This window comes from Miniopterus natalensis, chromosome 7 (assembly GCF_054644295.1).
Source record: "Miniopterus natalensis isolate mMinNat1 chromosome 7, mMinNat1.hap1, whole genome shotgun sequence".
NCBI classification, from domain to species: domain Eukaryota; kingdom Metazoa; phylum Chordata; class Mammalia; order Chiroptera; family Miniopteridae; genus Miniopterus; species Miniopterus natalensis.
Genome location: NC_142087.1, coordinates 23,920,280 through 23,930,611, shown reverse-complemented (window position 1 = coordinate 23,930,611; position 10,332 = coordinate 23,920,280). Strand labels below are relative to the sequence as shown.

The 10,332-nt window shown below is 38.8% G+C and overlaps 1 protein-coding gene across 1 annotated transcript in view; it reads right to left on the bottom strand.

The window, feature by feature from the left end:
• LOC148092724 (ADP-ribose glycohydrolase MACROD2-like) overlaps positions 1–10,332 on the bottom strand; it is a 436,834-nt gene that overhangs the window by 266,136 nt on the left and 160,366 nt on the right. The window lies entirely within an intron of this gene.

Sequence of the window (10,332 nt, the reverse complement as noted above, 5' to 3'; positions counted from 1 at the left end):
ATCGAACTGCGGACTTCTTGGTTCATGAGGCGAAGCTCAACCACTGAACCACACCAGCTGGGCAAAACTAATACTTTTTTTAAATAGTTTTTTGGTACTGTGATTTGGCATCAGAGGATTTGAAATCTCAGATGTACCACTCACTAGGTATGTACTTAAAAACAAACCATTTACTCTTCTTAGTTTAGTTTCCTTATCTGTAAAATGGGGCTATTATTAATAGCACTCGCCTCACAGGGTTGCTGTGAGGATTAAATGAGATGATATGTATGAAAACTGTAGAATGTTTAACAAATATAAGTTACTACTGTTTGGTCAAGAAAAGTTAGCCATGTGTTTCCATGGGTTTTGCTAGATATCGCTGCCTCTACTATGCTAACAAATAGCTCCAACTGCCTAAGTAACCTCATTCATTATCCATTTGCCATCTTCAAGTGTTTCCCAATACTTTCTCTTTTGATTCCTGTTTGGAAGTTAGCTGTTTTCTAAGGAACAGCATAACAAAAACAGCTGTGATTAGCATTAAACATAGGAAACCTTTTCTGAGGGAAATCTGACCTTGCTTCCAGAGATTTGGAGTCGGTCAGCTGCAGTTCTACCTGAAGTCAGGGAAAGGGCTAAATGGCTCCATAAAGTCCCTATAAACCGATGAGTTTATAAAAATCCAAAAGCCAAGAGATTATATTGACTGTTTTCCAGTTAGTACAGCTTTCATGACCACAGAAAATTTTATATGTCTTATAATACATGCATTTCAATAATTTTACCTGGGATAAGTCAGAAACATGTCTTGCACCAGCAAATAGAGACAGCACTGAGAAGGTAAACCTTTCTTTCTTTAGCTAGGCTTGCTATGAAATCCAAGTGCTTTGCTGAAAAAATAGATATCCTTTCAATAGAACAGCAAACCACAAATCAACCTCAAGGGCACTGAATTACAGATACATTTGCATATTTCTCAAATTAAACATTCACAATTTTTATTGACCAGGTACTAACAGAAAACTGTAGGGAAAATACCCGATCCTGAATATTAAGCTTATAGATTTAACAAGAATACAAGTGGGGAAGTTAAAAAAAAAAAAAAGAGGGAAAAATCACTCCCTTGCCGATTGTTTGACAAAAATCAGAAACTGTTTTTGGATGCAGCCTCTAGTAACCACATTAAATCACTGCACTTACACTCCTGTTCCCTATTAAAACAATACTGTGCTCTATATTTCAGCAAGCCCGATTTAGTAAAAGTATTCCCCTGTGCCAAAGGAACTAGTGAAAAGCTCTGCTTTACTGACTACAGTTTCTGAGTAAAGCACATTTTATAGCTACATGCCAACACGACAGGTTTCACGAGGGGCCCAAAGAGACCCACGTGCTTTAAAACACCTGAAGTGTGGGTGTTAAAGGAGCCAAGCCACCACTATATTTAATATTAGCTCATCTGCTGCTGAAAACAGTAGTGGCATTAAAGATTCTAATTCCTTTCTCCTACTTAGCATGATTAGCAAATCTTAATTTAGCATAGTCTTGGAATTAAAACTCCAGTACTTTATGCTTTTGGACTTTGGTTACATTGGCCAAAAATAACTCATGCTTATTATGAGAATGTAAAAGTTCTCTACAAATAATTCAACAGCCAACGGCCTTTATTGAGTGGCTTCTATATTATAAATAGCAAAAGCCTTGCCTTCAAGGAGTGTGCTGTCTGGAGGTTGTTAGACATAAATATAATCTAATGAAAGTTTACTGTGACTGCAATAGAGAAGAAAATAATTACATCTGCTTGGATGCACCAGGGAAGACTTCACGAAGGAGGTAAAATTGGGGCTGGGTATTGAAGGATATGAAGGTGCTGAAAGAGAAAGCCAGGAAAGCAGATGCTGACCATGGAGAGAAGCTGGTGATCAAAAACATGGAGACAGGGAAATTGGGGCAATGATCTTCAGGGGCTTTGGTCAGGATCGCCTGGGGAGGGTTTTATTAAGATAACCCATCCTCAATACAGAACTACTAAGTTGAAATCTTCCAGGTTAAGTGAGGTTAGGCATTTATTTATTTTTTTTAATTCCAAAGGTGATCCTGATGCAGTTGAAGACCACTGATTTAGAAAGTGTCTGGCGAAAGACCAACAGCCAAGCTGAAATGCAGGTTCCATGAAGGAGGTCAGACTGGAGAAGTTACTGGAATTTTTTTGTTTGTTTTTTATGTCAGGCTTTGTAATGTACTGAGTTTCAAACTAAGAAGTCTGCATGATATTATATGGCAGGTGTATACACAATCAGTGTACAGTAGGGATATTTTGTAGAAATAATGGAAGAAGACAAGTTAGAAGATGATGCAGTAGTCCCTGCCAGAGGAAATGATGCCTGGGCAGTGGAATGGAGTTTTTTTTTTTTAAAGGTGTAATTCAAAAGATACAGGAAAGATAGAATTCCTAGGAATTGGAAACTGAGGAAAGAATAAGAATTGGATGATTTTCAGCTCAGGTGAATAAAATACTAGTGAGGCAATTAATGATAGGAAACACTAGAAAAGCAAATTTCAGAGTATTTTGTACACACTGGGTTTGAATAGGAGACCATATGTGCAGTACAGCTTTACACTGGCTAATTATTAACAGCACTCTCTTTCAACTTCCATAGTGACTCAGTTTAGATGGTAAATTACAATCACCTTAGGTTTAAAATATTTTTATGGTAGCTCTCTGGAAATGTTATATGAAGTTAGAAACGAATGTCTGGGGACAGGAGAGGAATCTATCTAACAGGTCATTGTCAAAGCTGAGAGGGTGGATGAGATCACCAACAGAAAATGAGCAGAGAGAGAGAAAATAGATGAGCCAAAGGTACAGCTGCACTTTTTAGGGGTAGAAGAGTCCAAAACAAAGGGGGGGGGTCACAAAAGAGGACAAATCATAAGAAAATATGCAATCAAGGAACCAGTAATATCATAAAAGGAAGTTATCAAACATGTAGTTGGGGATATAGCCTGGGAAGGGGACTCTGAACATGGAAAAAGAGATCTTCAGGGATTTTGAAAGCAGTGTTGTCAGAGTAATGAGGCAAAAGCCTCTAGGATGTTGACAGGGTAAGTCTGGAGGGTGAAGAAATCTTGGTCAGTTGTGTGAAGGCTCAAGACAGATACAAAGGAAGTGAATCCCAGGAGGGGCATGTGTTGGCCACAGGAGTAGGTGCAGTACGGAGATTGGAATCTGCAATGAGGACAGGGTGAGCAAGAGGTGTGGTCCAAGCCATGGCTGTGACGTTAAGGTTACTGAAGTCAAGGCTGTATCTGACAACCTACAGTTTTGAAAGAGGCACCAGCAAAGACTACAAAGTCACTCAGAGGAATCAAAAGGGTTGGTATGAAGGTAAGATCTATAAAATAGGTCCTAAGAAAGACCAGAAAATGTCCCAGAGATTCAGAGGAGGAAGACAATAACAGTATTGGGTGATGCACATGAAAAACAAGCACTTCGAAAGAAAGGTTTGTGAATCGTGGTGAAAGAATCATGGTCAGGAAAGTAGTCTTCAGGGGCTGGGAAAACATCTTTGAAACTCCCTGCCTATATCCTACATCTCTCCACTCCCCTAGTTTCATCAAATAGTTACAAAAAGAGATGGGACAGGTAACAGGGAAGGTGTCATTCTTAGGGAACAGATGTCAATTAATTCAAGGTGGTATAAAGAATGCTTTAAAAATGTCAGTTACATGGGGAGCAGGAACGCAGAAGTAAAGAACTGCAATGGGCCCTGCAAAAGCAGGAGATGGGCCAAAAAGGAGGTCAAACCCTTAGACAGAGACACAAAACAGAAAAGGAGAGCAGAGGAGGGCACTGCACCTAAGACTCCAACAATGATCACAGTAGAAAAGGTTGTTGGCCATGAGAGGTCAGTAGAAACTTCTATTTAAATAGTATAGACATTCTGAACAGATGAAAGAAAGAGAGTTAGAATAGCCAAATAAACCTTGCTCTATTGTTTGAACATCAAAACAGAATTAAATCCAAAGTTATCTCAAAATATACGCTAAAGTAGTATTTCTATCCACCCACCCCAATTTTTACCAAGCTTTCCCACAAGTATCATAGGATCGCAGGCAAAGGGGTAAGCAAATCACATTATGGACCCCTCCCGCTCCCTCCCCCCCATCTCATTTTCACATTATTTGGGTGAAATGGGATTAGAAATAAACTTTAGGGCTGTCTTGAAAGGTTTTTTCTTCTTTACAAGGCTTCAAAAGGAAGCATGCAGCCACAGGGGTGTGGAAGTTGGGGATAATGGGATTTTACAGACCGATTGTGTGTACACATAAAAGCAGGGCTTCTTTTTCAATGCCAGCTGGCTGGAGTGGAGAGGGGGTAGTCTAGGAAATTACTACCCAAAGTAATTACCCTTCTGAATGTACAGCATGGCTGATAATTGTGGCATGACAAAGCTGAGGCTAGTTCATATCAGTGTTCTATCAAAAGGCATGGAATCCCTGCTGGAATTCCACATTTTAATTTGCCAGATGTGAGCACCAATGTTAATTTTTTTTTTAATTGTAAAGACTAGGTAAACAAAAGCCTAACAGAATTCTCTTTTAAAAATATGTTCTGTAAACCTCAGCAATGTCTTGCACATGCAGTGGGCTTCACAGACGCCTGGTGGTCATGCTGCTGCGGACACCACCATCAAAGGAGGACTTTGTCAAGAGCAGTATGCCAAGTGTTTTATATATTTTAATCTTGTTTAATTCACACAGTTGCTTTACAGGTAGGAATTATTATGTGTATTTTTAAGATGAGCAAATTAAGGCTTTGAAAGATCATGGAGATATTTTATTCATTCAATGTGAACAAGGATTTGTTGAGTACCCACTACATAACTGTGCTTGGGGCTGGGTAGACAGCAGCAAACCCAGAAGAGATGAAGGTGACCACTGGAGGAGGCAGGAATTCAGATATTAACTAGAAAAACAAATGAACATAAAGTGAAAAATTGGGACAGGTGTCACGGAAAGAAAAAGCATGGTTCCGTGAATGAGCATAACAGGAGAACCTATTTAGACTGGGTGGTAAGAGAAAGTCTATGACCTGAAGGATGAAGGGTCGGCCATGTGAAGAGTGTGGTGGAGCATGTTCTGAGCACAGGAAACAGGGTGTGGTAAAGATTCAAGTAAGGAATCAGCTCAGGGAGTTTAGGAATTGAAAAAAGGAGAGGGGGCTCGGGATCAGTGAGCAAGACAGGTGAGTTCAGCGAAGCAGGGCAGGATCACACCAGGCAGGGCCTTGTGGGCCAAGGCCAAGGTGAGAAGCCTGGACTCCCTTCTACTGCAGGGAAAAGCAAAGGGAGGGGGCTGGCAGGGCAGGAAGAGAAGGAGGAAAGTGTCTGCGGATCAGACGATCAGGTTTCAATTCTAACAACGTCTCTAAGCAACTGTCTAGAGAAGAATGAAGAACATGGCCCAGGATGGTGGTGGTGAGAAGAGAGGGGAAAAGGTGCCAGATACATTTTTGGAGCTACAATGACATCCTTCTTAAAGTTTATAGTTAGCAAGTTGTGGAACAATGATTCCATCTGCTCCTGACGTTTGAGCTGTGGACCACTCTCTTTAAATAGTGAGCAGAAGTGTTTCTTCAATAATTTTAAAAAGGAGTTTAAGTCCAGAAAAAACACACATTATTTGCCTCTCCTGAGATAAAAACTAGAAGACATTTTTAGGATTAAATCTCAAAACATTTTCATGCAGCAAATGTAAATTTTTCTACCAAGGCCCTATGAGGCTAAATAATGACTTCTGGACAATATTTAATAGCTGTAAACTACCCTGAGACGAACTCTTGTCTTTCTTGGAGCTTCCAACACATTTAAACTCAGGGTTGGCAAACAAATCTTAATGTTTACATTTGCTACAACACCTTCTCACTATCCCTTTGTGTCTTCTAAGAGTCAGAATGGAGGTGCCAGATCACCAAAGCTTTTTTCCAGGCTTGGTGCTGAATTTGAGACACATAACCCATGAATACAACTAGTCTACAGAGGTAAAGAAATGCCAAGATTATTTAATGTTTTTCAATAACTTTTTTTTTCAAATAACCTTTGAATTACTGAAATGCTTTATTCAGAGTATACTTACCAGACATATAGAGAGACAGGCATGAGAGATCTATGTTTATTCCATGCTTTCAGCCAATAAGTCATAGATTCTGAGAGCTAGCCAGATGAGAGCTCATGAATTTTGGTGATGTGTGCTAACAAATCAAAAAATTAATTTCCTCAATGTTTTAAAGTAATACAAAATTTGGGGAAAAAATGTTTGGAGTTGAACTGTAACTAGATTCAGTTTTCAATGGAAAAACATGTTGCTAGTCTATGAATCAAAATGTGGATCTAACTACTGAGTTATGCACGAGGCTTATAGTACTCACCATGCAAGAATAGATGTTATATTTATTATTGTTATGATCTAATATATGAAATATTTTACTTAATAGATTATCTATATTCCCCATTGAAATGCAAACTCCATGATGGCAAGTAATTTTTTTTCCTGCTGTTTCACTGCTAAATCACTCCCAACCTGTAGAATAATGCTGGGCACCTAGCAGACACTCCAAAAAATATTTGTTGGATGAACGAGTAAAAGAATGAGTGAGCTTCAAAGGGTGTATCACTATCTATCATCTGAGACCATCTTTGTTAAAGCTCTTTGTAAACCGTAAACCATTCTACAAATGTAGAGTATTAATCACCATCTTCAGGGTAACTCACACAGACAATTTACTAAGGATTCCACATCCATTACCCCCTTTACTTCCCAATTCACAAAACAGAAGTCAAGCAGATTGCAACTTGCCCCGTAGTGTACAGTACAAACGTCAGAATGAGAACTCCAAAAAGCAACTTGATTCTAAATGCAAGACTCTTAGCTCCAGGTCTCCTCTCTCTTTCCCATGTTGTTCTCTTTGTTGTGAAATGCTGACCCCAAGTGTACACAACACAATATACTCGAATATGCTATTAAATTACACGTACAACTGATACTTGAGACGATGATCATGAGCACAGTCTCTGAATCAGGCAGACCTGGGTTTGCCTCCAGTTTCTGCCCCTTTTGCGGGGTATGGCCTTGGGCAATTTGGCCAGTCTTTCTAAGCCTGTTCCACCTTCCGTCAAACAGGGTAATAACAGGACCTGTCTAACTGTCAGGAATAAATTATATATTCCAAGCTGAGCACTTAACTCATACCTCGCTCTTAGTACGTGCCAAGTCACTTTTATTTTCATCTTTGATGATGGAGAGAGATTTTCCTGGTTTCTGACCTTTGAACATAGGGTAACAGAAAGTAGGAAGTGAGGAAGCAAGATGACTAGACTTCTGTCTACTTCTATTTTCCCTCTGCACCTCCCTGATTTTGTAGAAACAAATACTAATATGGGCTTACCTCTGCCTCTCTCCCAGCACAGCGCTGGGCTCATTATATTACTCTGCTGCCCTGTGATAAAGGTACATGTAAGATGGTAACTGCTAAAAAGTATAAGAAATAACAATTTTTAAAAAGTTGCTATCTTAAAGCTGTTATAATGATAAAAGTCGTCTTTATGCTTTCTAGAACCCCAATAAAAAATTTTGTTGTATAAGAACAAATATTTAGGTGATGACTTGTTAAATCAAAGTCATAGAGTTATTTTAATAACTTGTTTAATCAAAGTCACAAAGTCACAGTGTATCAGCATCTGAGCACCAGGGACAGGGAATCATTTTTATTGGGAAAGAGAGAGTGTTAACAGCCGGGTACATGTCTCAGGCAACTACACAGTCTTCTATGTAGTTGCCTGAGACATGACTAACTATTCAGTATTTTTCCCCCAAAAAAGCCTGAGTAACTATTATTGGGGGGGGGGGGGAGGGAATACTGAAGAGCCTTAGCCGGTTTGGCTCAGTGGTTACAGCGCCAGCCTGAGGACTGAAGGGTCCCGGGTTCAATTCTGGCCAAGGGCACATACCTCGGTTACAGGCTCGATCCCTGGCTCCAGTTGGGGCATGTGCAGGAGGCAACCAATCGATGTGTCTCTCTCACATGGGTGTTTCTCTCTCTCTCTCTCTCTCTCTCCTCCCCCCTATACTTTCTCTGAAAAGCAATGGAAAAAATATTCTCAGGTGAGGATTTTAAAAAAATACTGAAGAGATGACAAGCACTCAGCATATTCAAACATGTCATTCTTGCATATAGCATTCTGCTTAAGAGCACAGAGCTTTGGAGTTGAGCCAATCCAAGTTCAAACCACACTGGTTCTACCACTTACTAGCAGGCTAACTGAGCAAATTACTTAATCTCTCTAAACTTGCCTTTTTAACCCTTCTTTATAGGAATGGTAAATAAACTTAAAGTATATGAAGTGCTGAGTATAGTAGTGCCTGACATGTTAGAAAGTATATAGCATTTGGTGGCCACAGGCAATATATTCCAAGGATTAATTGTGCAAATTCTGAAATCCTCTTCTTAGGTTCAAAGCCAAGATTTCCTACTTGTTACTTATTTGGCTCGGGGCAAATTATTTCACATCTCTTTATTAACATTAGTAAGATACAAAAAAATACAAGAGTATTTTGCACATGGTAAGTGCTCAATAAACGACAATTTTAAAATTGCTTCAATTGAAGTCTCATTGAAGCTAAACTTTAAAGAGCGTAACAGAGCAATTTTCCCTTCTGATATCTGAGTTGACCAGCATTAGAAATAAAGGAAGGCTATCAACTCAATCCACATCCATAAATATTTCCTATATACCAATATACAATTATACATTGATCATGCTCCCAGTACAGACTCCCTAGTGCCAGGTTTCCCAGACCTGTCTGATGATACAAATCACACAGAGATGGTGACTTAGCAGGTCTGGGGTGGGGTCTTGGGCTATGCGTGTATAATTTGCTTCCCAGGTGAGTCCTACCCTAAATTAGTTGAAGTTGTGCCCACCCATAAAACCTGAGAAGAAAATCTAGCAGTCACACACCAGAATTATTGTTTTAAGTATTACATAAGAGAAATGGGAATGTTAAAAATATTTTTTTATTCAACAAACATTTTGTTGAGTATTTATCAGTAATAAATACCTACTGACCATATATTACAGTACAGTTCACAAAACAGTACATAGGGGGTTCACTGGAAAATAGGCCTATTGTTAAAAATTAATATTTGTGAGGTGAGAGTAGCAAACAGAAAGGAAGAGCATCCTTAGCAAAGATACTCGTGATCACATACCGTTTCTTGTGGGGGCTTCTGAAAGTATTGGTCAAGAAGTATGGCTCTTCGAGAACCTGTTACAGGTATTTATGACACTGCTGCTGTTGTGAATGAGCTAAGAGAGCTAATGATTTAAGGACATTCAAATTACAAATTCACTGCAAAAGTAATTTAAAGGGTATAACCATTTTTTCTTGACCCTTCGGAACATTAATTAGTCTTTAGAAACAAATTATTGTATATGACTCTTGAGTAAAATTAGCACAAACTAGGAGCTGAATTTTTTTCAATAAAATAATAGGAAACACATACAACAAGCTTCCATTTTCCCAAGCCCCCCATGCCCACTCCTCATATACACCATGTATATGATCGAACAAACTGTGAGCAACTTCTAAGTTTGAAGGATCTGGAATCTGCATCCTTGTAGAAATACAAGCATAAATAATTATGTAAGGAAATCCAAGTGCAGTGACACCAAAAATAGCACTGCTGTTATTCTACTGAATGTAGAACACATAAATTATAGTATAGCAAATGTGTGTATGTTTCAACATAACATATCATTAATTACATTACCCAGTGTGGTCAAGAATTACTGTTTAACAGTATAATCATTAAGTAATTCTCTGTAATCTCCTGGCTAGAGAATTACTAGTTACTTGCATGAATTTGGAATAAAATGGATTTAAATGCAGTCATTATAGCTATTCAAATATTACTGGTCCATAGGAGCAATAGCTAAAATAAAGCACCCAATAGGTATTACTTTAAACATGACCCAAGGGAGCAGGCACCAAACTTCAGATTTTTCAGTTATCCACTGTCCCCAAGGATTAGGAAAACAAAGGGCCACTTAGAACTCCTGAGTGGTCACTGCTGAGTGGTGAGATGATATGTGGATTTTTTTTCTATTTACTTTTCTGATTTTCCACATCTCCAATAAAAAAGTACTGTACTCTTTTCATGGCTAGGGAAATTAATACTTTTATTTAAGGATACTATCTGAGAGATCAAATTTATTTGAATATTACAGTAAGGCCACTAAAAACTTTGCCCCTGAAGAGGCTTAATCATGTTCCTCCTCAAAGAAAATCTGT